At 45.7% G+C, this 22500-nt stretch overlaps 1 protein-coding gene across 1 annotated transcript in view; it reads left to right on the forward strand.

Moving 5' to 3' along the window:
* The first annotated feature begins 11534 nt into the window (after nucleotides 1–11534).
* boc (BOC cell adhesion associated, oncogene regulated) overlaps nucleotides 11535–22500 on the forward strand; it is a 26949-nt gene continuing 15983 nt past the window's right edge. The window contains exon 1 of the mRNA XM_030769589.1: nucleotides 11535–11708. The gene's annotated coding sequence lies outside the window, so the exon portion shown is untranslated. The remainder of the gene's footprint in view (nucleotides 11709–22500) is intronic.

Genomic DNA, 22500 nt, shown 5'->3' on the forward strand with positions numbered 1-22500 from the left:
ACATACTCACTTCCATACGCAAAAACACTTAAAGACACACAGTATAATTTTATCATAAACACACAATATGTAACTGACACCAACAGAAAAATGCCTTTACATTCTCTCAAACACACACACGCTCATGCGCATACATCCCCACACACACACACACACACACACACACACACACACACAATTAGACAAACAGCCACAAATTTTTATACTTGGTCACGCTCACTCTCTCTCTCTCTCTCTCTCTCACACACACACACACACACACACACAGACATCTGAGAGGAGAGTGTGCCTTAAGCTAACTACAGGGAGGAGGTTTTAGGGGGCCAGGTGTCTCTCATTATCCTGCTGATCCAACGAGAGAGAGAGAGAGAGAGAGAGAGAGAGGGAGAAAGAGAGAGACAGACAGACAGACAGACAACAGGGGAGAGAGAGAGAGGGGGACCAAGAAGGAGGGAGAGGGAGAGGGAGGTAAAAAAAAAAACAGAGCTCTTAACTATGCAGCCCATACATCAAACCCTTGTGTGTCTCCTGTCAGGCTCGTAAATTCCTCAGGCTCAGCCTTCTCCCTCATCCGTTATCTCTCTCTCTCTCTCTCTCTGTTATTGCTACACAGATCACCAGGCCTACGCTCTGATGTCTGTCACTGCTCCCAGACACATCCCTCTGTGTGTCTGCGTGCACTATCTCTCAGCGTGAAACTCAATGTGTGTGTGTGTGTGTGTGTTTGTGTGTGAGGAGTCCCAGTGTGTGTGTGTGTGTGTGTGTGTGAGGAGTCCCAGTGTGTGTGTTAACAGAGAGGGTCTGTGTCAGGGGCTAAATGATCTGAGCTGTGAACTCGTAGTAGATTTGAGAGTCAGCAAGTGTGTGTGTGTGTGTGTGTGTGTGTGTGCGTGCGTGTGTGTGTGTGTGCATGTGTGCGCATGGCGAAGTACCTCTACGAAATGTGTGAATGATGAGTCATGATGTGTGTGTGTTTGTGTGTGTGTGTGTGTGTACGTATGTGTATGTGTGTATGTGTGTGTGTGTGTGTGTATGTGTGTGTGTGTGTGTGTGTGTGTATGCGTGTGTGTGTGTATGTGTGTGTGTGTGTGTGTGTGTGTGTGTGTGTATGCGTGTGTGTGTGTGTGTGTGTGTGTGTGTGTGTATGTGTGTTGGTGTGTATGTGTGTGTATGTGTGTATGTGTGTGTGTGTGTGTGTGTGTGTGTGTATGCGTGTGTGTATGTGTGTATGTGTGTGTGTGTGTGTGTGTGAGAGAGAGAGAGAGAGAAAGCAGAGCAGAGGGCTGTGGAGCTTGGGCTGCTTATTTGATAAGAACTCGTCCGTCTTGAGGGAAAATAAACAGGTCAATGCGCTGTAACAGGGACTGCAGGAAGAACTGCTACTCAGGCACAACACAATATTTACACCGCGATGCACACACACACACACACACACACACACACACTCCCTCTCTCTCTCTCTCTCTCGCTTGCTCGCTCGGTCTGAAAATAAAAACAATTGAGGCGGGGATGACTTAAAATAGCAGGTCAGCCCTCTGTATTATGAATCCCAGGGAGTCAGGCCTCAAGTGCTCACGAGACATTTTAGTCTGGAGACCGATTCTCTAGTTTTTTTCTTTCTTTCTTTCTTTCTTTTTTTTGAGCTCTGTGCATGGGATAACCAGCGAGCCATGCTGATGTCTCTCTCTCTCTCTCTCTCTAGTTTCAGCCACTTCATTCTGTGTAAATGATGCTGAACACTCACCTCTGACACTTAACACAGACACTTAACACAGTTTTTCACATTGTGGATTAGTGCAGTATCGCTTGCACAGAGTGTGGATACTAAAGCTAAATAGCGGCTGCTCTTCTAAAGCTAATCACTAGAAACGCTCATACGACTTACTATAGCTAACCCTCACGCGTGCAGATGAAGGGGCTTTTACAGGCCGTATTAAGGTTGTTTTTCATGGTCACAAGCGAAATACATGTTATTTGTGCTTGGGTTGTACTTCACGAAGGACTGTTCGTACAGGCTGCAGCGATAGCTCGCTAGCCAGGCGGCTAGCGGCACAGCCATTGGTTTGTTAATCGTCACAGTCAGACACAACGCATTCCCTTATTCCCTTTTCTGTCATTACGAATACGTTAGACTCCATTTCACTCAAAGACTCCCTTTACGTTGGGTCTGCAGTCGGGACCCTCATTCTCCGTGTCTCTGTGTCTCCGGCTGTGGCACAAAGCGAGGACGGGTTTTTTTCGCTTGTTTTTGTCCTTCTGCCTACGCGCCCACGCCATCACCTGAGGCTTTTGGGATTCAAAACATGACTCCTCTCAGGGGAAAGTTTAATAACACACACCAGCAGCACTCAGACTATAAGAATTCATTTCCCGTCGATGACAGACCGCTCACGGACAGTAAAATCAATATGCGGAGAAGGTCTCTCAGCAGAAAGATCTGATTTTTGTGACTCTTCAGGTTTGGAATTTAACCGCTGGGAAACAAGACAAACAACTGTTGCTGTTTTATTCTGACGGACATTTTGTCACTCCCTGCTTGCACGTATGAACAGCTTTTCTCTCTCTCCCTCTCTCTTTAGCTGACTCACTCTGTAGACATCCCCCTCTCAGTTATTAAAAACAATTTTATTGGCTCGAGTGTACCCAACATTTTCTCTCTCTCTCTCACACTGTCTCTGTCTGTCTCTGTCTCTGTCTGTCTGTCTCTCTCTCTCTCTCTCTTGCCCATTTTCTATCTTTTACTCACTCTGAAAACACACCCAGCTTACACAGAGACCCTAATGGCACTTACCAGAGAAATATCAGTTTACCAGAACAAAGATCAGTTTATCTAACCTCTATTTGTTATGACTTTTCATTTGAATTCAAAGGAAAGTATTTATACTGTTTAAACAAAAAAAAGCTCAGTTGCTTATGACCATTTGAAAAAAACTTTTTTTGAAGCCAAAAAAAAAAAAAAAAAAAAAACCCACTTCACCTAGATATGTTTTTTTTTTTTATTTTCAAACTATAACACAAAATGAGATATAATACTGGTAAAGGATGATGGGACATATGCAAATGACAATGCATAGGCCCAAAGAATGTTATGGTAGATTTCTCAGCTTGATCTAAACTCCAGACAGTGTAATAGGAAATCTCTCCAGTTTCCTTATTTGGACCTTTTGACTTTTTTTTGCTGAATGTCATGCTAATGCTAACTGCTGCTTCCTGCCTCTTGGTATACTTCCTATGTCAGGAAGACCCTTTGGGTTATCCAAAGAGAGTATCAAATACATTTTAAACACACACACACACACGCACATGCACATATGCACATGCACACATACACTCAGAAAGATAAGGAAAAAAAAGAAAAGATGAGTAGACAGATAAAACAAATGGAAGGTGAAAAACAGTGCCCTGCTGCCTGGAGCACGTACAGTAAAACTTGTTTCTGGACGGTTCGGTTTATGCTCACTCACTCACTCACTCACTCACTCAGTCAGTCAGTCACTCACTCACTCAGTCAGTCACTCAGTCAGTCAGTCAGTCACTCACTCACTCACTCACTCAGTCAGTCACTCAGTCAGTCAGTCACTCACTCACTCACTCAGTCAGTCAGTCAGTCAGTCAGTCACTCACTCACTCACTCACTCACTCAGTCAGTCAGTCAGTCAGTCAGTCAGTCAGTCAGTCACTCACTCACTCACTCACTCACTCACTCAGTCAGTCAGTCAGTCAGTCAGTCAGTCAGTCAGTCAGTCAGTCACTCATTCACTCACTCACTCACTCACTCACTCACTCAGTCACTCACTCATTCACTCACTCACTCACTCACTCACTCACTCAGTCACTCACTCACTCATTCACTCACTCACTCAGTCAGTCACTCAGTCAGTCAGTCAGTCACTCACTCACTCACTCACTCAGTCAGTCAGTCAGTCAGTCAGTCAGTCAGTCAGTCAGTCACTCACTCACTCACTCACTCACTCACTCAGTCAGTCAGTCAGTCAGTCAGTCAGTCAGTCAGTCAGTCAGTCACTCACTCACTCACTCACTCAGTCACTCAGTCAGTCAGTCAGTCAGTCACTCACTCATTCACTCACTCACTCAGTCAGTCACTCAGTCAGTCAGTCAGTCAGTCACTCGCTCAGTCAGTCAGTCAGTCACTCACTCACTCACTCATTCACTCATTCACTCATTCACTCACTCACTCACTCACTCGTTCACTCACTCAGTCAGTCAGTCAGTCAGTCAGTCAGCGGGAGAGAAGAGCTCTTGTTCTGTTCTGTTCTGTTCTTTATCTGTATCTGTAGAACATAAAGAAAAAAAGCTTTAAACTCCATCAACAGGAAAAGTGGGAGAGATGCTGGGGCTTCGTGTGACCGGGCCGAGAGGAAACGTGCAGCTCGAAAACAAAACAGGCCCAAGAACTGACCCCTTGTGGGACTCCACAAATTGGAGCTGAAGAAGGAACAGTGTTTCAAAGAGAGAGAGAGAGAGAGAGAGAGAGAGAGAGAGAGAGAGAAAGAGAGGGAGGGGGAGAGAGAGGGGGGGTAGTATTTCAGAAAGGGGAAAGATAATGGAATAAAATATGAAGTGAACAGTATACGTGACAATCACATGTCATTTACCGTGAACTGACTAATTACACACACAGCACTTATCTGAGAGAGTCATATTTATCATTGTTCGTATTCATGAATCATATTCATACATTTCATCTCACGTGATCACAGCTTACATGTACCAGAAAAAGTTAGTTTGTAAATGTGTGTGTGTGTGTGTGATTGAGAAAGAGAGAGAGAGAGGGAGTCTGTGACGATTGTTTATTTGTGATAGTGAATCTGCGTTGCTCTCTGTGTAGCTTGGCCTTTCGCTCTGAGTGACAGATACAGATCAGTGGAATTCTTATCAGTTCTGGAACAACCCCAATGTTCTACTGAGCACAGCTAGGGGAAGTCAAGAGGAGATGCCATTAAGATGGCCTGTCTGTCTCTCTCTCTCTCTCTCTCTCTCTCTCTCTCTCTCTCTCTCTCTGTCCTTACCAGCATACTCCATACCCTCATCTACAGCACAAACAAGACACTTGTCTGAAACTGGCTCCAGTTCACAGATAGTAAAGTCAGTTTCAAAAGTGATGTGACACTCAAGTTTCCTTATGGCAGTCCTCTGTCAGTCAGTAATTTCAAAATGTTTTTATGTAGCTACACTATTTGAGATTAAATCTAGAGAGATTTTATGATGAGGTCAGAAATGAACCATAGTCTTTTTAATAGTAACCTCTTTCCAATAAACGATTGCATTTTAGATACATTTCAGATTTATATGTATCCATGTATACTCACATACTCACATCTCATGACTCCATTTTACAAAATACCAGTTGGTACCAGTTACCAGTATTTGAATATCTCAAGCATACACACACATACACACACATACACACACACACACACACACATACACATACACACACACACACACACACACACTCACACACACTCACACACACACACACACACACACACACACACAGAGACTGGAGAGTTCCAGACGCCTGGGGCGCATACTCTCAGACTTAGTGTACGGCTCTGGAGGTAATTGGGCTTGCGTGTAAACTGTTGGTCTAAGGTTGTGTGTGAGGACTCACTCTGACTACGTTTTCTGTTCAGGGTGAGATCATGTACCATTGCTGACACTGAACATAAAGACGCATTGAGGAGAAAGGTAATGGAGGCCAAGAGTGGAGGGAGGCGCACACACACACACACACACACACACACACACAGTCATGCACGCTTGTGTAGAGGTACTTTTTCATACACAGAAATGTATGCATGCACACACACACACACACACACACACAGGGGTACTTTCAATAACTCACATACCAACACACACACACACGCGCACACACGCACACACGCACACACTCACACACACACACACACACACACTCACACACACACACACACAGAGAGAGGGAGTGTTCAGGGAGAGTAGTGGAGAGCCAGAGGACCATGGGGACTATCGCTTTCCCTGTTAATTATGACCGTCTGGCAAAGGCAGAGAGCAGGAAGAGAGGGGGAGGAAAGGGGGGGGGGGGTGAGACAGGGAGGGGAAACAAATGAGAGACAGGCATACGGATTAAGATGAATGACTGAGTGAAGGAGGAGATGGTGAAAGTGTATGGTAAAACCAGGTGCGCTGATGGAAAGCCAGCCAGAAAACAAAAAAAAAGACGTCAAACCTTAACCGTTTTTCTCCTCTCGTCCCCCGACGCCTTCCAAAACGCGCCTTAAGTCCTCCTTCGGACTACGCACCCACCCATTTCCACGGCAACCGTCCATCAGCGCGAACTCCTCAACCTCCAGATCCCGTAACTGCTCATTTCAACCTGACGCGCGAGGAGTTTGGTACGGATGGTCTCTCGGACGTTCCGCGTGTGTGCCGTTTGTTTTGCAGAAGTTCTGAAAGTGAAATTCTCTCGTTTGTCGACCCATGCCGGGCCCCTTCAGACCCCACAGACATCTTAAAAATGTCCAGCGTCCAAAAATAGAACCCTTATCTGAATAATTCTATCTGTTCGTTCTGGGAGAAAAAAAAAAAAAGATTGAGAAAAAAAAACGTTAGCAGATGCGTTTAAAGGAGCTCACAGTAAGTTTAAAGTTATTTCAGCTTCGTAGACCCAAGTGTTAGTACGTTGTGTTAGCACGTAGACACATTTATGTCTTTGGATATTTAACTGAGAAATGTAATCTTGTCTTGGTAAGATGAGAATGGTCATTAACCCGGTCTAAGCCCAGGCCAAACCCAGGCCAGATGGGGTCAGGACCTGCACTGAAATGCTATCCGGTCCTGTGCTGTGCTGGGCCGGGCTGAACAGCGACGGGATTTGAGTGGCTCCAGGTCCAATTAGGCCCGTCTGAAGCATCTGGAGCGAGTTACCATTCCGACCCAATCCAACTCTGCCACAGTTTCTACACACACTCTCTCTCTATCTCACACTCACACACACACACACACACACACACACACAGGCATGCACATATGCCCGGATCCTTCCAGCACAATCACAGAGGGATAATAACAATACAATGATTATATTACATATTGCTCTTTTTTGTCTCTCTCCCTCTCTCTCTCTCTGTCTCTCTCTCTCTCCCTCTCTCTCTCTCGCTGTCGCTCTATCTCTTCCTATTCAAAGATAATAATGTCTGTAATTCCTCAGGAAATGAAGCACACCAGTGCCAAAGGCCTTGGATCAGAAGGTTTCTCTGAGGAATTTTCATCTATGCATCGCTATGTGGGTTTGCTTTATGAAAAGTCTGTCTGCCTGTGAGCTGATGGGGATGGGTGGGTGTGTGTGTGTGGGGGGGGGGGGGGGGGGGTAGTGGTGGTTGGTTAAAAGTTTCAGTGGCGTGTATGTGTTTGTTTATTGGTTTGTTTTTTCTAAGGGGGATGCCATAGATTTTAGGTCACTCATACAATATGAATATGTGTGTGCCTATATGTATATGTTTAGTTGCATTTTGTTTTGTGTTACAAATTGGCGTGTGTGCTTGTGTGTGTGTGTGTGTGTGTGTGTGGTGAGTCATATTATCTGCTGTATGTTTGTGTAGTTCAGTTGGTGGGCGACACTAAGGCATTTAAACAGTGTTGTTTTTTGTTGCATTTGTTTTTTTTGTTGTTGTTGTTTTTTTTTAAGTTACTCTATGCTTCGGTGATCGCAACAGCATTTAGAAGTATGTAGGCGTACATTTTTCTGAGGGTTAGGCAGGTATGGGGTGTCTCTGAGGGAGAGAGAGAAAGAGAGAGAGAGAGAGAGAGAGTCCAGTGCTGTGTGGCTCTTTCTCCGTTTTGTCACTCTGAGGAAGTGACACAGCTGCTAAGGTCAGCAGGACACTGTGAGTAAAGAGGTCGTTGCCATGGCGGCAATGTTGAATAATGAGGTATCAAGCAGTGGCAAGGAGACACTGACTCCACACACACACATACACACACACATACACACACTCACAAACACACACACAATCACAAACCATAGGCTTCCACACATCTCTCACAACTGTACCCTGCATGAATGTCCCACACACATACACTGTTGCCACGCACACACACACACACACACACACACACACACACACACACACACGCACACACACACTCACTCAGCACCCCCAAAACTTCTCACAAAGTGTCAAACACTGTCAAGCTTCAAACTAAAAAGAAAAAAAAAAGTGTGAAAAATGGGGCCTTGGGCGGCTGACGTGAATCGTTTTGGCAGGGCTGTGATTCTCTCTCTCTCTCTCTCTCTCTTTCTGCCTCTCTCCCTCTCTCTCTTTCTCCCTCTCTCTCTTTCTCTCTCTCTCTCTCTCTCTCTTTCTCCCTCTCTCTCTCTCTCTCTCTTCCCTCACTTTTTTTTATAATCTCAACGCTAATGATCTACATGACAATCTGCTGAGGCCTTTAATGAAACTGCGAGGGTGAGGGGTGTGGGGGGTTGTGGGGGGGGGGGGGGGGTTGCCAATAAGAGAGAGAGAGAGAGAGAGCAGTGCATGCTGGGATTGCAGCCTGCTGGGACAGAGGCATTATGGGAGGTTATCCCCTGCAGGCTTGGCCTCTGGAGGTGCAGTATGGGTAATGATCCTTTCATGGCTAGGCCACAAAGCCTTTTGTCTGCGCCTAATTCAGCCTACAGAGCATAGAGCTAGGGAGGAGGAGGAGGAGGGGGGGAGGGGGGGCAGTGTGCATTTGAGTACCCCCACCCCACCCTCAGCCCCCCCCCCCCAAACCCCACCTCTCCAACCTCCCCACCCGCCAAAGTCCAGGCTATGCGCTGACAGCCTCATAAGTCTCCAAAAACACTGGCAAACCACAGCAGCGTTGATGGTGCTCACACACCTTCCAAATGCAGCACGACTCACGGGGGGGGGGGGGGGGGGGGCGGGGGGGGTGCATGTCCGTACTGAACGCCTTCCATTTCTTTACTGCGAGAACAGAGCCCTTGGACTGTGAATGCATGGAAAGAGTCTATAGCCATTTTACAGTGTCAGAGCCTTTGGCAAAACCTTCATCCAAGATGATGGCATGAAGAGAGGCAGTTAAATGGAGCTTACGCATTTCAGTTCAATTATAGAGGGTTTTTTTTTTTTTTTTTTTTTGCATTTCCTTTCACTAATGAAAGGTAATGAAAAGTGAGGTTGTTGTTTTTTTTTACTGCTAACCTTCATGTGGGGCTAGTGTACATTTCGAACAGAACCTTTAGATTTTTTTTTTGCACCATATGAACCATTTGCTCATTTTAAATAGCTAAAGACTAAATAATTAAAATTTAGTTCATTTAGTTTATTAATAGTTAATTCACTGACATGAACCAAATCTGAGTCACCTGCCAGTCATAATATACTGCTAGTGTTGGTTTTAGCCATACGCAAACAGATAAATCTGGCTTCCCTGAGAAGACAAACAAATGATTTGTTTATGTACATGCCAACATAAAAAAAAGAGCGAAGTAAGAGTTCTCTCACCCTTGTTTTTTATTTTAGCAAAGTATTCTCAGACCACAGACACCCCCTCACACCCTCCACACATTTCAAAGACTTTACCACAGAAACCATGAAGAGAGGAGAGAGAGAGAGAGATAGAGACAGAGAGAGAGAGAGAGAGAGAGAGAGAGTGCGTGTGTGTGTGTGTGTGTGTGTGTGTGTGTGTGTGTGTGTGTATGTGTGTGTGTGACACAGAGAGAGAGAGAGAGAGAGAGAGAAAGAGAGAGAGAGAGGGAGAACCTGTTGCGCTGAACAGATACTTCTAAGCATCCAAAGGTTCATGACATAGAAGGTGAAATGAATCCATTTACACCTGAAAAACCTCAACCTCCAACCACAAAAAAATAAACCATAAACCTCAGCGACAGTAATTACTACACTCCTTATGTTGTGTAATTATTTGTCTTTGTGTTGTGTGAAATAATTACACATCATTACGGTTGAAAACAGAGAACTTTCGACTGTCTTCCTCGGCCCGACATTTCACAGCCACTCAGAACCTGAAAATTAGGAAACCAGAACAATGTAATAACAACAGTTACAGGGCGTAACTAAAGCAATTATTACGTCCTGCTGTTCAAAACAAACATTTGGGCAGAAATGGAGGAATAAGGTCCATCGTGTGGGTAGATGCTCAGACGTATAAGGGTCTTCAGGGGGAAAAATCCATGACTCCAAGAGACACAGTGACCCTCTGTACCCAAAGCCTGAAATAGAGCTTTCTTTCTTTCTTTCTTTCTTTCTTTTTTTTTCTCTTTCTTTTTTCTCTCTTTTTCTGATGAGTGCCAGGTTACCTGTCCACCCATCTGCAATGTGACAGAAGGCTCAATTAGGATGTACAATGAAATGTATTGAGATGACCATAATTGCTGTGTGTGTGTGTGTGTGTGTGTGTCCAATGCAGCTGTATACACATGGTAGAGGAAAAAAAAAAGTCTAACTGAGCTAATGAGTATGAAAGTTTAATTCATCCTCTCGTACAACATCATCTCTCTCTCGCCAGGCGAACCAAGAAGAAAAACATGTGGTTTCTTCCTGGCATGCAAGAACCGGGCAAGACCAACCACACACAGTGCCTCCCTACAAACCCGCACGCATACACTCACGCACGCTAGGACGCGCGCGCGCACGCACGGACGCACACACACACATACACACACACACACACTTGAAGATCCACAGGTGTCGTTCAAACGGGAATACGGCGGTAATTGAGAACCGGCGGAATCGAGAGAAAAGACCTCAGGTAAGGAATGCTGGGAGGTCTTTCACTGGCGTTTCGCCACCAAGTGCGCCTGTGATCGTGTGATCTCTGCTGGAATGGTCGTTTATTAATGAACTGCGTACCAATGCGCCCGTTGGCCTCACATTTCAAAGTGCGCTGATTGAACCACTGCGCCAGGGAGAGAGAGAGAGAGAAATTCCAGAGAAAGAGTGAGTGAGTGAGGAGAGAGAGAGAGAGAGAGAGAAACACGCGGGGGTTCTTGCTGTGATCGCTGTAGTATGAGAGCACGGGGCGTCTGACTGCGCCTTTTTCCCCGCACAACACGGCACAGCTGCGCCTGGCCTACGGGCTTCAATAGACGAGGGTCAATACAAACCCTGTGGGGACTAACGCATACCAAATCAGGGAGAACAGACGAGGTAACGGGGAGAGGGGGAGGGGCTACCTATTGCCTTACTCACAAAACTTAAAGAACTTTTTTTTTTTTTTTAAATATATTTTTTCAAAGCTGTGAGATAAGCGAAGACAGGTATACATATTAAAAGGACATTTATTTCCACGACACGCATGTCGGCAAAATTTCACCTAAGACGTTCAGTGAAACTACACTTCTTTAGGAGAGGCACGCATTGAGCGCTCTGAGATTTTGGGAACGAATCCTATTGTTCAGGTCCCTCCCCCTTCTTGGGAAGTGGGAGGGCCCGAAAAGGCGTCGCTAAAGGGAGAATTGTTTGAGAGCGCAGTCATCCAAAAACGGCCTTTCAATGTGAGAAGTTGGGGAGCCCAAGAAAATGTCGTTGCCTCCGCAGTAAATTACTGAAGCTGTAGCGCTTTAGAGGGAAGAGAAAAGAGAAAAAAAACGGTCGTTTTTGGATCTAACTGTGTTAAAAGTGCGGTAAAACGCTACCCGAAAAGAAGTGGACTCAGCTCTAAATACCGCACGTTTTTTGGTAAGTCCAAATGTCGCTTGTTTTTCGATACTAGGGTAGAACATTAGTAGAATAACTCACGTTTTGCATGTCTATATAACTGCGATTATATACAACAGTTGTGTTCAAAGCTCTTGTTTCACGAGCATGATAACTATGTCTTATATTGTAAGAGTTTGCAGCGTACACAGTCCCCAACTTGATGCGAGCGCTAGCTAACTTCAACAACAAATGGGTTTGTTGTGTGTCGACGTGCTCTCGTTAAATCCATGTTTTGCCTTGTAAAGGACATAAAAAGAAGGAGTATAGTTTTGTTTTCTTTTTTGGTTGTTTAGTAAATACAGTAGAAGCGTTTTTCTCCCTTTAACATGTTTAGTTTAGAGTGAGCAAACGCGGAATTCTGCTGGGGCACGCACAGGGTGATGTAGACCCTCTTGGCTCCCCGATGCTACTACAAAGGCAGAAGAGCTTAAAGTGATTACGTGTTTATAGAGTAGTTATTGCGGATCTCTGAGAAAACTGAGTTTGTTCAGTACACGAAGATGTCGTTTAATGATCTGCTCTGATGTTCACAGTAATATCTGAAATATTTCGTCATAACGCGGGACAGCATAGCTTTGCAGGCCTCGTTCCACGGTGGTCGTTCACATTAAGAACTATACCCCTAACTTGATCGTGCCAAAAACTGCGTACACATATACTTATTTTTTAACTGACATTATTTTATATTTATATCTGTACCTTTTCAGACATGCGCAAAAGAAACAAACATTTTCAGTTGTTTTATATATACACTGTTTTATTACTAATTAGTACTACTGTTTAACCAAGACTAACTCTATTAATAAAAATACCCGTGAAAGCGTAATGAGGAACTTCATACAAATTGTTCAGAAATACATCTTTCTTTCTTTCTTTCTTTCTTTCTTCATAATTAAGTTTGTGGTTAAATTTCAGTTTTGGTTCTGCTAAGATAAACTTATATGACTACTTCAGTAACTGAATTGGAAGTTAAATCATAAGTTGTGTTGTTGTTGTTGTTGTTGTTGAGGTTGTTTTAGATTTTTTATTTAAGTCTAATTCAGGAATGTACCACGCTGTAGGATGTCAGAGAGCAGACTGGGGTTAACAGCCATAAGGGGGAGAGGGGGGGGGGGGGTCAAGTTTCAGACCCCAGGTGCCGTTTTTGTTACTTGGATTACACTCAGAGCAAGTTGCCTTAAATAATAAAAATACTTATTAATACAACAACAGGAATGTTGGCAGTTGTTTAATGGTTGGGGAAAAAAAAAACAGCTGCATTTAGAGAGTGTTCTTCAGACCTTTGGCAGTCTGTCCGTAAAACCTGGAGCAGTTCTGTTTGGTAGCTGATTTCTTTCTTTTTTTTTTTTCTTTTTCTTTTTTTTTTTTTTTTTGGTTGATGATGGACGGTCGGGCAGATCAAAGTTATTCCATAATTGATTCCAGTCTGATTGTCTCGTTGGCTTTCACGGTGCTTTGGCCTTATTTGGTCAGAGCGTTGTGATGGAGGGTGCTATTAGCTCTGCACAGATGGATGCACTGATTCCCCCTGACATGTCCTCACAGTGCCAAATTCTTTCTCTGTAACAGGTATCCCTCAGTTCGGCAACCAGAACTTGTCTGGGCCTCCGTACGGCCAAAAGGCTTGACGCACATTAGAGGCCTGGATAAGGGTATCGAATATCGGGGTATCTGGCATGTGTGTGTGTGTTTGCGTCGATTATTTCTCTTCTCTCTCTCTCTCTCTCTCTCTCTCTCTCTCGAACACAAATGCCTCTTATTTCTTTATCCGGGTTCCCAAAACATGCATGGGGTGTTTGGTTTACACCACATTCGACTGAAGCGGGTTATGCTGACAAGTTACGACTGAACGCCCAGTGCTCGCCGTAACTTTTAGATAATGCAGGCGCTGTGGCCCGTGTGCCGTGATAGCGTGGATTAATTAAAGCTTCGGGCTTTGTTTTGATGGTTGCCACGGCGAGGGAACGTTTGGAGGATGGAATCAGCGTGTTCCGGGAACGTTCCAGGTCGCCTTCTGGTTCCGATTCGGAGGGCTGGACGGTTCTGGCCGGGAGCTCGACGGGGTTGGCGAGGGTTTTTTTTTTTTTTTTGGAAAGGCGTGTTGTTTTCTTAGTGGGTGTAACATTTCTCTTAATTCACAAAAGGAGGAAAAAAAACAACACCGTCCTCAGGGCAGGCTTTCATGTCTGCTACAGCGGGTATGTTCATGCAGTCAAAACAGCCTCCAGGCACCAATCTGCGGGCTGCTGGAGCTCTCTCTGTGTGTGTGTGTGTGTGTGTGTGTGTGTGAAGATGCTCTCCAATCAGGATTATCTCTTTATAAAGGAATGTGCTGTGTGTCATTCTCCTGTTTCTAAACATGTCCCCCTCTTTGATTTCAAACCCACGGCCTCAAAAGGTTAGACGTACAGAACAGAGCTGCTCGTGGCATCAGGTCTGAGTAGTATTCTGTGGTGAGGAACAGCTTTCGTGTGTCTCAGATGTTAAACACACACACACACACACACACACAAACACACACTCCATTAAGGCCGCGCCAGGGTCCGCATAAGCTTTTAAATTTCCAGCCCATTAACAGCGCATTGACACCTGGATGGCCGGTCCTCCATCTTCCCAGAATGCACAGGCAGAGGCCACGCTAAAGCCTGGGGCCCATTTGTTACCTGTAATGTGGAAAAACAGACAGGCAGAGGTTACTGTGCGAGGCAGAGAAAAGGTGGGGGCTGGGCGGGGGGGGGGGGGGGGGCGGTTAACGCGTTGTAGTTGAGCGATTGTTCAGGTAGTCACGACGGATTGTGTTTTAACCAAACAGGGAGGCGTGCGTCTTTAGCGAAAGACAAATATCATCAGTAATGCTTGGGTCCGTCTTTCATCGGCCATTTTATTCTGGTTATGAACATCATTATCTGTGGTTGGTTTACTGACGTACAGTGGTAAATCAACAGTTGCGCGTGCACACACACACACAGGCACACACACACACACACACACTCAAGCGCACGCATTCTTTGCAGGTTGTGTGAGTGTGTTTGACACTGAGACGTGGGATCAGTGACAGACTCCAGACACTGGTTAAGTAAGCAGTCAGTGTGTACAGACAAACAGCGCAGTGTGTGCACAGTAGATATTTGTACAAAGCTTAAGGACCGTTAGACTGAGCCATAGGGCGACGCAGGGGCTCTACCTCCGCGGTGGTCGACACCCTCTCGCTAATTCACGTTTGAGCTGTAGGAGCTCACACACTCAAACCCATCACACCCCGGCTTTTAAACACACTCTGCACGTCACACACACACACACACACACACACACACACACACACACACACACGGAGCTCCTGGGTTCACCCCTGGTGTCTGTCGACAGACGACTACGTGTCGATTAGAGGTAGGTGCTTGCCCTCGGCGGGTTTTGAGGTTTCTGGGAAAAAAAAAATGAATTTGTTTTTCCTTTTGACTCATGTGATTTGTGTCTCTTGATAATTTGCTCTGTGGAGGTGAAGAATCTCATCGTACAGATTAAAACGAAAGGTTTTTTTTTTTTGAAAGGTCAACAGCAGCTCATTTGTGCGTTCAGAGAGACTTCAAAACGTTTAAAGTAAGATCTTGAGCGCTACTTTTTTGGAGTAGTTTAAAAAAAACGTTCTCTCTGCGTTTGGTCCATGTCGGCATTGGGTCAGTCCCGCGCGGAACAGGCCTCGTGCGGAGTTGGCTAGAGTGTTTCCGTAACGTTTTGAGTGTGGAGAGTGGTTGGTTCCTTTTCTCTCCAGATGGACTGGGCTCTGACCTCAGTGTCAGGAGCATAGCGGGAGGTTCCAGAGTTTTCGGAAGCTGTCGGCACTGTATTGTGTTGTGGTCTGAGGTGTTTGTTTGTTTCTGTGGTTGGCGTTAGCCTTGACGTGTCTACAAACTTTGTGGTTATGGACACTGCAGGTGTTTACTCTCCACGCGAGTGCCTCTGTCAGGGCTAAACTTGGCCAGTTCAAATGTGCTCTGCAGATCTTTTCTTTTCAGTTCTTTTCTTTCTTTTTAAAGGGTGGCACTTGTTTGTGTGTGTGTGTGTGTGTGTGTCGGTGCGTGTGCATGTATGTGTGTGCGTGCGTGCGTGTTTGGGTGTGTGTGTGTGTGTGTGTGTCCGTGCGTGGGGTGTGTATGTGCGTGTGCGTGTGTGTCTGCATGTGCGTGTGTGTGTGTGTGTTTTGACCACCGGAGGCACATTCTTACTCTCGAATGTAGCTTCTGTTGTTTTGGTTCGGTTTGTTTTGTTTATCTCCATTGAGTTGGTAATGTTTAGAGTGATTCACCAAAGCAACAGTGCTTTATCACACATATGAGTGCCTTATAAGGCTCTTATACATGTGTAGTTACTGTGGTATTACATGGTTAGTCTCTCAGGTTCTCTCTCTCTCTCTCCCCCCCCCCCCTCTCCTGGGCTCTGAGAGACAGGCTGGCGAGCGAACAGGCAGTCACAGCTTTCTGAGCTCCTGCTGAAGAGTGTGGGGAAATCACAGCTGATTTATAATTGGTTCCATTCTCGCTTATGGAGGGGCTGCCAGGGCTTTATGGGCCATTCTCCTCATCTACACCCCCCCAAAAGCCCCCACCCATCCGCACGGCACCAAACTTAACACGCAAAACGCCCTGTGTGCACATATAGACTGTGGCATATATAGTTACACTTAAGGGGCTCTAATAATGTCGTGTGTGTGTGTGTGTGTGTGTGTGTGTTTTATCTTAACAGTACAGTCAGGAGTAGAGTTAGTTTAGTGAGTCGTGTGTGTGTGTGTGTGTGTGTGTGTGTGTCTTTTAATGTAAGTTTTATTTTGGAGTGTGATTTGTTTGTTTGTGTGTGTGTGTTAGTTGTGATTTGTAAGGAGGAATTCTGGTAGCTCATTCTCTCGATGCTTGCTCTGGGAATAATTACTCAGTTTAAGTTTATGCTGTAACTTCTATCGTTTGGTAAAATTCCCTTCGTGATGAATAAGATCCACAGTAGAAACAAAACAACTGTCAGCCCACACACCTCATCTCTCTCTCTCTCTCTCTCTCTCTCTCCCTCCCTCCCGCACACAGAATATTCCTACATACACACTGTTGCCGTCACACAGCGTCCATAGCACAGCCGAACTAGTTTCGTACTATGGTAATAGTTTGTGCTATTAATTTCATTTATCTGTCTGCGTTCAATCAGCAAAGCCCTAGATTTGTTCCAAAAAAAAGAAGAGAGAGAGAGAGAGAGAGAGAGAAACTCACATCTGCAGTGTTTATGCGTATTTTTGGCAGTTGCCTAGTGCAGATGAGTGCCCATCATCTTAATGAACATCGCGTGCTGACACAAAGGAATTCTGAAGCCTTTATTCTTCTCAACAGCACTGTTTGAGAAACGCATTTAATTCATTTTAATGGATTGGACCGATTCCATCCGAGGGGTTGCAAAAAAAAAAAAAAAAAAAAAAAGTTAGTAATTGCGTTTGAAGACAGTGCGTGCGCACTAGGCTCATTGCAGGAATCAGCTATGTGGAACACATTATTTAAGCAGGCGTTGCCATGGAAGCGTTCTTCGCTCGTCCAAACTAAGCGATTTTGGGGACAATGAAGCGCAGTGTCTCGCCGATAGCTATCGATTAATGCCCATGACAGAATTCCAATCATTATGTGAGTTTGAATTGGATAAGCTTCTTACACTGTCAATAGTAATTCATTATTTAATGGTTAGCATCTGCTAGGGAGAATTCCCTGCTTGTCCCCGCTGATGGTTCCCATTGACGAGCCCATTCAGTCGGCCAAATGGGGGAATGCGGCTGTGTCACCGAGCTGTTCGCAGCGCCCGAAATGCCGGTAATTAGCGTGTGCTAGTTAATTCCGCCTTGTTATATAAATTATGTAAATGTCACAGCGCCTAATTGATTAGTAAGCCTGGATTTGGCTTCATCTTTTGCTCGTTAATCCCTTGAGTGGGTCTGTTGCTCATTATTGTATTTTTAAGGCAGGGGGTGGGGGTGGGGTGGGAGTGTATGGGGGGGGGGGGTGTTGTTCATTAATACATCACATGGTTTTTGTGTGGGTGTAGGGGGGTATCGACCTTGTTAGTGGTGCTTTTGATGTTTAATTTTCCGGCATGGGAGCGGTTGATCCGTCTGCAGTAGGGAACTGTGGGAGTCCAGGGAGTTTGAATGAAGTTGGATTGCTCTCCGTCCACCTGCTGAACCCTTCGGAACGTCATGAGAACGTTCCAGAAATTCGGTAAACACTCAGTTATGCAGAGTGTCCCAATACGTGATGTTTTTCACGAACGCATTACGTTGGCCCCTCGGGGAGGGGGGGGGGGGGCTGACTGGTTTCCAGTGTCTTTCTGTCGTTTGAACCACACGCCTCAGCGGTTCCTGGTCGAACCGTTCACCGATGGTTTTGGTTTTGAAACCATATAACATCAGAAATATGAAGATGAACATGGAAGATAAAATGTGGAATGTCCATTGTTTTGTAGTTTGATATACTGTTTTTTTTTTTTTTTGGTATGATATGTGGCGTTTTTGGCTACTTAATAACTTTGGTGAATGACTTTGTTTGGATGAATAGATGATAGATTAGACAGTTCGATTGTTTGATTGGTTGGTTGGCTAGTTGACTGATTGGTTAGTAGGTGCTTTGGTTGGTGAATTAGTCGACTGATTTGTTACCTGGTAAGTTGTTTAATTTATTGATCAGTTGGCGTAGATAGGTTGGTTGGTCAGTTGGTAAATTGGTTGATTGTTTGGCGGATTGAAAAGATGAATTTCTTGCCTGGTACACGTATTGGTTAGTTAGTGTGCAGCTCGGTTTGGCTGACTGGTAGGTAAGTTGGTTTACTGGCTTGTTGGTTTACTGAGTTCTGTTAATCAGATAGTTGGTGTGTTGGTTGGTTGGTTGGTAGTGACTGTGAGTTGTTTTTACACTGAAGAACCTGAGTGAAGCTTTTTATGTTTACCCGTTTCCTTTCTCAATCCACGATTCCCACCTCTGAGAGTTGTCTCTCCATCTCCAACGTAGATTATTCGACCAAAAGGGTCGACAAGCAGATTTACTGCACCCACTTTAACAACTGCTGCTTCACCATTTCACTCTCTCTCTCTCTCTCTCTCTCTCTCTCGCTCTCTCATTCTCTTTCTCTCACCATTCACTCACTCGTTGACATCTCCTCTATTAACATGGATCAGCCTTACACCCCCCCCCCCCCCACACACACACATATATCCCATCTCACATCAATCCCTAAGGCACTGGACACCCCCCCCACCACACTCCACCTCCACCAACTCTTCAGCCACTCTTTGTCATTGAGCACCCCCCACACACACACACACCCCTCCCTCCCCCCCTTTTTTTTGGCCATTGAGCAGGCCCCATCAGCTCTTCCTCGGGCCCTTCAGCAAAGCGCCTCTCCTTTCGGGAGGGGGGGGGGAGGCCGCGGGGTTATTGTCCGTGCGCCGGCTCACTGCTTTACAATGAGTCTCCACTCTATTAAGGTGCGTTCTGCCTGTTAGCGTCGCCCCGGGCAACCGGCCTCCCGCGCGGCAGCTATTCGACGGGGACATTGTGGGCCCAGGGCCCACTCAGGCGGGGGAACCTCGGCAGTCCTCGCACTTGACGCCGCATGTGTTTATCTAAAGGGGGGCTTTGTGATGTTTGGAGAATTGAGGATTGCTGTAGAAGGGGATGGGATGGAGAGGGCTTGTGTGTGTGTGTGTGTGGGGGGGGGGGGGGGGGGGGTGGAAGGACGTAAATGGGGTGAAGGGAGAGGAGGGGGGGTTTAGGATGGGGGGGGGTGGTAATAAATATTCAACGGCTCAGCTCCTCAGAAGGCTCTAACACACCACCCCCCCCACCCCCACCCCCACTCAGTCCTCCCCCCCCCACCTCCCTTCTGCTATCCTTCTTTCCTGTCCTCCCTTCAGCCCGGGTAGCAGATGGAATGTGAGCGGTGTGAGAGAGGGCTCTGAGCGGCACAGAACCGTTTTATCCAATTAGCAGGGTTGTCAAAATGAATTTATCCTCACAGCGGGCCGCACAATGCCATTCCCAAGTGGACACGGAAGAATAGGCTCTACTATGTGACAATAAGGCTTTATGAAGTCACTTCTGCTCTCTCCTCTCTCTCTGTCTCTCTCTCTCTCTCTATCTGTGTGTGTGTGTGTGTGTGTCTCACACACATCTCCAGAAACAACCAGGCTAAAACACATATATCTGTGACACTACACAGACCAGGGAAAGAGTGTTCAGAACTGTACTCCTGGTTTCTTAATTAGTCGGGGGGTTTTTTTCTCTCTCTCTGTAGAATACTACAGTACATTTCCATATGAAGTCCCTGGGCAAATGATTAAAAAACTCATACGTATGCACATTGGGTATTTTTTCCCTCTGTCTCTTGCAGAGGGTATGTTTTTAGTGGACTGAATCCATGGAAATAAAAAAAAATCTCTGTAGAAGAAAAAAAATCTTTAACAAGGTGCACTCAGTAGCTCTGTCCCTTAAGCAAAGCTGTTTCTCTCTCTCTCTCTCTCTCTCTCTCTCTCTCTCTCTCTCTCTCTCTCTCTCTCTCTCTCTCTCTCTCTCTCTCTCTCTCTCTCTGTCTCTCTCTTTTTGACCTCAGTTGTGGTATGTTGGAGTGTTGTTGTTTGAGGTGCTGATTTGTGATGGAATTTTCACATGTGTGTTCTTTGAATGAAAGAGTCCGCATGTGTGTGTGTGTGTGTCTCTTAGGGAGGGAGTTGGGAGCAGGAGCGGGGGTAGAGGGGGGGGGGTTTAAATTTTTTGACAGTTCGGACAGGTGGTTTTTTGACTGCGGAGAAGAGAGGGCAGCTGCTCCGACACCCTTTGACGACTGCGCTGCCACGAGCACCAAACGCACGGGCAGCGTTTACGGAAATCCAGCGTTTTCACCAGCGGTGTTAGCTGTAGCCGCTGTGGTAACAGCACTAGCGGCGGTAGAAGTGTTCTCAGGAATAATACTGGGGAGCAGAAGTAATAACCGTCCTTTTAGTTGTGGTAGTAGTGGTGGAAGTGGCTTTTTGTTTCTGGAGTAGTAATAGTAGTCGGAGTGCTTACGGCAGTAATGGTAGTCGCTGAAGTTTTGGTATAATTAGAGGCAGCTGGGACAGTTGTTTTAGAGGCTGTTGTAAATGTGGTAATTGGAGTAGAAGTAGTGTGAGTTGGATCTGAGTAAGGCAGTTGTAATGGCGGTTCTAGTAGTAGTGCTAGTGGTCGTAGTAGTAACATCTGTACAGTGTGTATACAGTTGGTGGCAGTGGTCGTCATAGTGACTGAGTTGTAATAATAGTTTTCGTAGGCTTGTGTCAGCACACGGAGCGATGTGAGTCAGGGCTGGTTTGCCATGTTGTTTACTTAAGAAGATGTGTGTCCTTGCTTCAGATTGGTGTGGTAGATGCTCACTTTGTTGTTGTGGACTCTCTCTCCCTCTTTCTCTCTCTCTCTCTCTTTCTCTGTCTCTGTCTCTTTCTCAGAACTGTGGAACCAGAGTCATTCCATTTCGGCTCTGACTTAGACAGACAAACATTTTCTGTGTGTGTGTTTGTGTGTGTGTGTGTGTGCGTGTGTGCGTTGAAGAACGGAAAGTTGGCGTCTTAATCCAAATGCTAATGAATGGGACGGACACTCCTTTTTTTTGGGACTGGCCCAGACTGTCACAGTGTCCTTTTGGAAACCTTGTCCAGACAGCGTGACAATTTGTTTGTTTTTGAAATGGCGAAAGAAAAACATTTGTTTGGGGCCAACCCCAAAAAACTTGTAAATGGAATCCATTCTCTTTAGTCAGAGGAGTTTTGGCTAATCGCTGATGCCTGCGTACCTCTCCGATTCCCAGGGCGAACACGTAGTTTATTTTTCAGGGTTGTTTTTTGTTTTTTTTTTCTCTTTTTCTAGCCCCTGTCCTTCTTTGCCCTTCTGTTTTGCGTTTTAACTTCTAGATCTTTCTGTAAGGCCTCATTAATCATTTCATCTGGATGTTGGGAGTAGGGTTTCTCGTGTGTGTGTGTGTGTGTGTCCGGGAGGGAGAGAGGGAGAAGGGGGGGGGGGGGTTGAGATTTGTAGCCTGGGAGCTCTGGACCACCCTCCTCATCCTGACGGGAAGTTGTTAGTTTAACCTGACAGGAAAGAATTCGGGAAACTTGGCAGAAAGTAGAGAGAGAGAGAAAGAGAGAGAGAGAAAAAGAGAGAAAAAGAGAGAGAGAGAGACTCTCCTTCCTGTATTATATGTTAATGGACTAATGCCATTACCCCTCTCTCTCTCTCTCTCTCTCTCTCTCTCTATCCTTCTCTCCTATTACTCACTCTTCCTTTTCTTTTTTTTTCTTTCTCCCTCCCTTTCTGCATGCTCTCTCTCTCTCCCTCTCTCTCTCCCTCCCTCTGTTGTTCTTTGTGCAGAGAGATCAATGCCGGCCCTGTGTTCTCTCCCCTGTGTCTCTACCTGTATCAGTTACACCTGATGGAAACTCTCAGGTTTCACTGGGCACCCGTCTCAACAACACAGGCCTAGCGAGTGCAGGCAGGACTGAATGGCAGAAAAAAACCACATACATGTGTGTGTGTGTGTGTGTGTGTATGTGTGTGTGTGTGTGTGTGTGTGCGCGCGCTGTGATGGAACTATAGGGGAGTTTGAATGAGACCTTTCATGTGTTTCCGTAGTAAAACCTCTTAAGCATTTTGGTCAAAGGAGTTTGTCATGTCCTGTCTCAGGGCATGTAGGACTGTCGTTTCCATAGCGAGGAACCTGGCAC

This window comes from Chanos chanos, chromosome 3 (genome assembly GCF_902362185.1).
Source record: "Chanos chanos chromosome 3, fChaCha1.1, whole genome shotgun sequence".
Taxonomy (NCBI): Eukaryota; Metazoa; Chordata; class Actinopteri; order Gonorynchiformes; family Chanidae; genus Chanos; species Chanos chanos.